The sequence below is a fragment of the Adiantum capillus-veneris genome, chromosome 6 (assembly GCF_014529385.1).
Source record: "Adiantum capillus-veneris isolate H3 chromosome 6, ASM1452938v2, whole genome shotgun sequence".
NCBI classification, from domain to species: Eukaryota; Viridiplantae; Streptophyta; class Polypodiopsida; order Polypodiales; family Pteridaceae; genus Adiantum; species Adiantum capillus-veneris.
In genome coordinates this window covers 47,104,289-47,112,453 of record NC_140936.1, presented here as the reverse complement: position 1 = coordinate 47,112,453, position 8,165 = coordinate 47,104,289, and positions in this window count along the sequence as shown.

Below are 8,165 nucleotides of genomic sequence, written 5' to 3'. Positions count from 1 at the left end.
CTCTCTCTCTCTCTCTCTCTCTCTCTCTCTCTCTCTCTCTCTCTCTCCTCTCTTTCTCTCTCTCCCCCTCTCTATCTCTTTCTCTATCTCTAAAAGGGTTGAGGCCGTTGTAGTTCAAAAATTCATCGTTTTTGGTAGGACAGATATCATACAATGAGCTCCCCATATATTAGGGAGCTTACCATCGTTTATTATATAGGTGGAAAGATTTATACGTGTTTGTTCATGAAAGAGGAATATATTTGAAAGCTATGTGGTACTATAGACACATATGCACCCTTGATACTAGCATGTGCACATGAACAATCTAGATTTATTGTGAAGCTCAGTTGTGGTAGTCAAAAAGATCTCAACCATGAAGGTTTTCAGCACATGGTTAACTGTGAAATCTCTAGGCAAGCAAATCTGGTGGAAGTAGAGGGAGGTGACACATGAAGAATTGTTGTACCTTTAAAATACACTTAAACATGATAAAAAAAGAATCAAATGAATGTGCATAACACTTACTTGAAGCTCAGGGGATTAATAGGCTTGAAAATGACTTGCTTCATTTGCATCGAGAAAAGACCTCTTATATAGACTATACATTGCATGTGGGATTTGTGCCCCTTTACTCTACTCCTTTAGACATTTTTATCGTACACTTACTTCAACACTTCCCCTCAAGGCATACTTGGCCTTTTGCTTGAGTAGTTCAATAGGGATGTAGGTTGACCACCCCTTAATGCTGCTTAGGATCTAGCTTAGACAATGTCATATAGAGTTTAGGTTTACAAAGTATTTTTTTCTCTAAGCTACAAATGTGCCAATTAGAGATGAGAAACATGACCAACAATACATTTTTGGAAAATAAAGTTACATTTTTTGTATTAGAAGATGTGGAAGGGCCATCTAAAGACTCTAGCTCTTCTTCTCTACACTGATCATGTTGAGTAAAGTCTTCGTGGAGGAAATTTTCTTATTCATTACAACATTTTTTTTCTATATTACCAAATTTGTTGCACTTTTTGCACTTTGTCTTTCCACGGTTTTAGTAGTTATCAACATCAAGTCCATCTTTCAAAAAATTAAACATATGATCCTGTCTTTTGAGGTGTTAGCTTGGTAGAAGACTTGTTCAGATTTGTGTACAATAGGTGGTTGTACTTTTTCCCTTTAGCTTCTTCTCTTATTCTAACGAGGCTTCTTCAATGTTAAGGTCATCCATATCAGGTGCATTTTTAAATGTGATAATTATTGGTTCATAACCTAGCTATTGTGTATTCACACTAATGCAAAGAATTGCACAGCTTCATTTGCTTCAAATTTTTTTCCTATGGTTGAAAGTTAGGTTGTAAGATGTTCAAATTGACTTATTGATGCTGCAATTGATTCATTTCTTTGAATTTGTAGTTTGTAGAATTGCATTAGAAAATTGATCTTTAAATTTTTTGCTTGTGATCCATAAAAACTGTCAAGTTCATTCAAAGCTTCTTTTGCTTCCTTAAACTCCAAAATGTGGTGTAGTACATCATTGTGTCAATGACTAGCAATTATGCCAAGTTCTTTGTTGATAGTATATGGTTTTCATCTTTCAAGTATAATAACTTTCTCCACTGACCTTGGATGCAGAGTTGAATATGTCAAAAGAGCAAAGGTCTTACCACTTGTACAGTTAGCAACAAGGTGGTGTCTAATTGATTTTACAATGTGTGTTCTTATCAAAATAATTTTTAACCTTGGGAGGACAATGTCTAAAACCCACCACAAAAACGTGTTTAGGAAGACACAAAAGGATATACCCTTGCATGCCTAGAGTAATCATCGATAAAAGTCACAAAGGATAAATGATTTTATGGATGTCAATATAGTCAAGTTGCAATTTGCAACTTAGCATGCACAGAACAATCCTTAGATGCACTTTGCCCAAAATTCAGCCTTCACATATATTTTCAACGGTGCCTCAAGAAGGGTAAATCAATTAACCGCATTAGGTTTGTACAAATGCAACAAACTAGCAAGATTTATATTGCCAAAATGTGCTTGCTAATTTTTTTAATATGAAATAGCCTTAGAATCTTCTACACGCTTTTAAGCATTGAGCTCATACAAGCCACAAAACAATGTGACTAGTTGCCACAATAGTATCACCCAAACTAATATCATGCATTGTACATCTATCATCCACAAGCTTGATTATAGTTAAAGGTTTGCAAGTGCAAATGAATCATGGTGAGAGGTAATGTGCTCAATTGCTTCACTATCAAAGTATCGTGCATGATCCACACACTCTACAATACATGCATCATAAATAGATGGGTCATACTGACACTGTTTATGACTGGCCAATTCTACATCTTGCACATGTGTAAAATCTACATAATAAGTAGCATCTATATGGTTTCATTTTTCTATTTCTTATAAGCCTCTTTAGCCTTGAGCTTAGGGCATTTCTTGATGAGTTGATCATTTTCCTTACAGTAATTGCATTTCAACTACTTCTTGCTTGTATCACTAGACTTCTTAAACTTATTTTTAATTGAAGAAGAAGTAGCTATCACGATAGCCCTATTACTTGAAGAAACATTACAAGGGAGCAGTAGTATCCTTCTTTTGTTGCATAGACACAAATGCATGTTCAACACCACACTACTTAGCCCTACTTTTTCTAGGCTAGTGCTCTTGTAGCAATACAGAAACAACACCATCAAACTTCACATGATCACATTTATACCTTTCATAAGTCTCCAAATGGATGCAAAAGTCTAATAGAGATCTAGTGACGAAAGATCAATACTTGTCTGCATATAAAATCATCAAGGATGACCTCACCACTTTTAGTTAATTGCTCCTTGGGATCTCCAAGGTGCATAAAAAATGCATCCATATCATCTTCCCCATTCACAACCTTTGATTCTCATTCCTTGTGCAAATAAGCAATTTTTACCCAATTAGGCCTACAAAGATGCTAGTCTATCCCATTCTTGTTTTGCTAGTTTTTGTGAGCAAATGTGAGAAAAATGGAGCACCTAATAGAAAGCACTTATTTTCCAGTGTCAAATGTTGCATGTAGGTATTGCACTCTCCATTGATTAAATTTTTCTACAAATGCTTCTATCCAACATAGTCACTTCAAGTTTTAGAAGTCACATACTAATTCTACAGTGAATTGGGAATCTTATGCATGAAAGATCTGTGGCATCTCATCTCCTTTTGGTCATATGTATACCATCGCATCACATCATGACTTGTGTGTAGATTGTCAATTTAATTTTGAGCATACGCATGAGCATGTTTTGCATGTACACCAATTTGCGCAAATGCATGAAATAGAAGGTGAGACCGCATGTGTCAGATACTGATGTCAATCTTAATGGTGATGTCTTGATGAATATGTAAGACTCCCAATTGTGATTAGCAAAAATGCACCTTCCTAAAAATAAATCCATGCGCATGAAGGCTACTTTTATCCAAATCACACATCTCATCACATTAATGTATCATTTGATTTTGAGTGGTCCAACGATTGACACTCAAACTTGAAGAGAGATATAGCAGGGCTCTCCTCCTAGGAATTTATGTTGGGCTAAAGACAGTGTATCTTACCCTAGACCGGACACAGTGTCTGGCCATTTCCAACTGAGCCATAGATTTTGACATCAACAGCAGAGGTAGAGATCTATAGGTTTTTGCTCCTAGAGTAGGCTAGGGAGCATTGGCTTATGCACCACATGTACTAGTTTATAGATTATGTATGCTATTTCGTTTTTTTAGTGAATATCCATTGTCGGCGACTCAGACACGAGCTACAACCTATGTGTTTTTTGGCCAACGGACATTCCGAACAAGGTTTTCAGCTCACAAATTGCATTTTTCCAGTGCGAATTATGAAGCACAAGTTATGTGCGCTTGTATGATTGTGTGGGTTACTTCAGAGAGTATTTACAGCACGGATTTTTGCAATTTTTGCTATGGGCAAGTGAGTTAGTTACAGCGCACAAATGGAAAATTCATAGGTATACAAGGATTTGAACATTTAAGATTTTTCATAGAGCCGCTCGTTGGCAAGCTAGATTTTTGAGGATTTTAGTAGTTTATGTATACCATATGTTGAAACATTGTGTTTGTTTATGGTTTAATGCGGTTTTGGTGAGAGTTATTGGGATTTTGCTTAAATTCAAGGAAAAACTCTATCCGATTTTTCTCAGATTCTCGCCATATTTTCTACATCTCTACAAGTTACTCTTTGATGGTTTGGTGGTCGAGTGTAATTCCCACTTTGACAGTGATTGAGTTTGATTCTCATTTTGACATATTTTTTTAGTTTAAACACGGCTTTGTGTTCTTGTTGTATGCTCGTTTGCTTACAACTTACAAGTGGTCGTAGGCCTTACAGGTTCTACAGGTCTTACAAGCTTTTGTGCCATTGTTAGATCATTACAGGCAGTTTTTTGTGGGATACATTTTGAGCACTATGTTTGCTCATACTTGCATATATGGTTATGCATTTTATGTTCGACTGAGTTATTTATCGTCAACTTGAGCTCACTTGGTTTAGTGACACTTTTGCTTGCATATCTTTGTTTGGCGCTCGTTCATGCAGCACAGACTTGAGTTGTGAATACATTGTACATTATATTGTAGAGCCGTTTTACGCATATGTGAGCATCACTTTGATGCAGGATTATGATTGTGTAGTGGTCGAGGTGACCTCCCATTGCAGCACCTTTGATGCAGTTTACGCTTGAAATTTTGCTCAATTTATAGGAGAGAGACTACCAATTTTCTCCCTCGTTTTTTCGCTATAGTTTTATCACCATACATTTTCATTACAGATGCGCTATTCGTTGATATGAGATCCATCATGTGTGAAAATTCAGAGTCGATACTGACAACTTGTGAGAGACAGCAGTCTTATGGTTGCTAATATATGCAATGTTGGCAAATGTGATCACACCGAGCACATCATGCATCGTTAACGGCTTTTGATATATGAGGCAGTGACAGTGATGTATACGAGATACAGATGTGGTTTTGATTCATGCTAGAGAGATGACTTCGTATACAAGTAACAATGATATCATGTGTTCCTCTAGCATTCATCTTGCTTGCATGTATTTGAGAGGTGACACTTCTTCTTCTTGGTTGCTAGATAAGGGTGCAGTTTTTCACACCACATCGTGAGTGGTTTAGCACTTTCTCTACTGGGAGCTTTGGTCGTGTGCACTTAGCCGATGGTTCGGCGTTTGACATTGCATGGACAAGAGATGTATATTTGTCATTGCCAAGTGGTGCATCATATACACTTCGAGATGTGCTCTATGTTACTCAACTAAGACAAAGTGTGATCTTACTGAAACAGTTAGCACATTGTGGATGTCAAATACTACTCACAGAGTAGTCTTTCCAAATGCATTGTGGATCCTTAGTGATTGCATGGAAAGCTTGGAGTGGCTTAGTCTATCCTATGCATGTATCTGAGGTACGAGTCGGTTTGGTCTCAATTGTGTTGCAAACATGCCAGAAAGAGACAAAACAAGTCTCCTTCAAAAATCTCCACATTCTTGTGCATGACGTGTCTGTTACTACTAAGTTAAGAGTGGCCATGCTCTGGCGAAACATAGCAAGTTTACCCTCTTAAGACAAAGATGCCTCTTACTATGGAGATAGATGATAGAGAGTTTTTTTATATGCTCATGTTAAAAGCCGATATGGTTATGTCAAGACATGTGGATGCAATCCCTATGGATGAGGGGGAAGTGGTCCTCAAGGACTCAGCCACATGCAAACGTGACTCTTGAAGTTGGTCCTCTAGGAGTCAAAGTCAATACATCCATACATTACTCCTGAAGGTGGTTCTCCAGGATGAGTCGATACATCCATACGTGAGTCTCATCTTGATACTGATGATGCATTTTATGTAGATAGTGTTGAGGTAGCTATGATAGCCAAGGTTGCATAGGTTTCATCAGCCTTCGAGAGGCTCATGAGGCTCATGTACGATCTTTTAGTGTCGAGACCCAAGATAGCACTTATAGGATATGTATGTGCATTCTAATGGAGATACGCGCTTCCACACATCCCTAGAGCCTACACAATGCTATGCATGTGCTTTGAAAGAGTTATACATACCACTATGGAATACATGTAGGATATGTATGTGCAATCTAATGGAGATACACACTTCCACAATCCCTAGAGCCTACACAATGCCATGCATATACTTTTAGAGTCTCACCCACCATTGTATATTCTACTAGGTACTATAGTGGATCCGCTTATAGCACACTTGCTTTTAAGTGGGAGGTTGTTGGGATAAAGATGGTGCGCCTTACCCCAAGTCAAACACAATGTTTGCTCGTCCACTTACTTTCCCTTTATTCATTGTACATATACAAGGATCCCTCAATCTTTTGCTTGAGAAGTTAGCTCCACCCACACCCAATCTCCTTCCCCTTCCTCTCTCTCGCAAGCACGCATTTTTACACGCGCTCACTTTAGGTCAAACCATCATAGTCGCAAGGCCGTCAAGAATTCACAATTGAAATGTTTATTCAAGAACATCACACTACCTATGTTGTGCAAAAAATAAGGAGAATACAATAAAGATAATGTAAAAGCGTTTCTCCATAAGTGGAGTGATCTACTACATTGATTGTCACAACCAAGACAATGTGTGAATAATGGAGGCAAGTCTAACACATGAAGGCAAAGTGGTTGAATTGAAACCTCTTTGAAGTCAAAACCTTAGCCCTAGGTGGTGGCTAAGACAAAGCGCTAGAATGAATTTCTTCCAAAAAAAAATAAGAGGACCCAAATTACGAAGATTGGGACACATGTCAAATGTGTGGTCTATCATTAAACTAATATGCTGACATGTGTGGTCTATCATTAAACTAATATGCTTTAAGGATTGGGCTATCATATATATACCAAACACCCTTATGGCTTGGAAAATATAATAAATGACATAAATTGGGCTGCAAATGTTCAATTGAATAACAATTAAAAAGCGTTTTTATAATTAAAAAGGTCGCACTGGGTCTACTTCATTTTCATTAATTAATTTGTAGGCAAGATCCCTTTTCGAATCAAACATTCAAAGGCAAAAAATCCCACGCCACGTCAGCCCCCCCTCTTGCTGCCATGGAGACCTTATTGCCTTGCCTCCTGACCTCGCGACCATCGCACGAACATGCCGCGGCCAGCTAGAGCAGTCATGGCGGGCCTCTACCTTGGCTTCCAGCCGCCCTCCACGTTCACTATATGCACCCGATGCACTGCTTGCATCCTTGCTGCTCGAGAGAGAGAGAGAGAGAGAGAGAGAGAGAGAGAGAGCATTGTCTCCATCAAGCTTTGCCTATATCAAATAATGGCTTGCCTTACATTGCGATCGGCCTGGCCACAAGCTCACGCCCATTGCATCCTATCCTAGCCCAGTCTGCACCAAACCCGCCCCAGCCTGAATGTGAGCGGATCCACCTAATGATCGCAAGAACCTGCATTCAGATGCATCCAACTGGCCTCCACCTCTGCAATTGCACTCCTCCCAATCGTGCTTGTTGTCACAGTTTTCTGTCCTTCATGGCCAAAGAAAAAAACACAAGGAACACGCGATCAAAGCCTCCCATCTCTCTTTCTCTGGCTTGCTTAGGAGAGCCGACAATTGATGGTTGTGAAGCATGCAATCACTGTAACTAGCGCATGAGAGATGGCGGAAGACACTAAAGGGGACAATAAGGAAGGATCTCCTGACACGAAAAACTCAACCACTGATACGAGGACAACACCCCTGCAAACGAGAGAGAGAAAGAGAGAGAGAGCACATCTGCCTTGACTGCCCCCCATTCCCTTGGCATCCCGTGCTGCACCCCTTCGTCCAGACCGAACCAGCAACGGTTGCCTCCTCCCTCCTGCTCGGTCCGTGTTGCCTTCTCGCGCAGTCCAACTAGGACTATAAGCGGACCTGCAGTGTATGCGTCCTCTGGCAATGGCAAAACTCCATATAATTGTCTGTGTGCAGTATGGATACAGGATGCGCACGATAGAGAGCTGGAGAGAGAGAGAGACAGTTGTTACACTTGATACACAGCGTGCAATGATCGCACATCAAAAAAATCTACGCCTGCTCTCTGTCTTTTCATCTCTCTCCACCACGAGCCATGCCCAAATGTTTTCTCCTATTC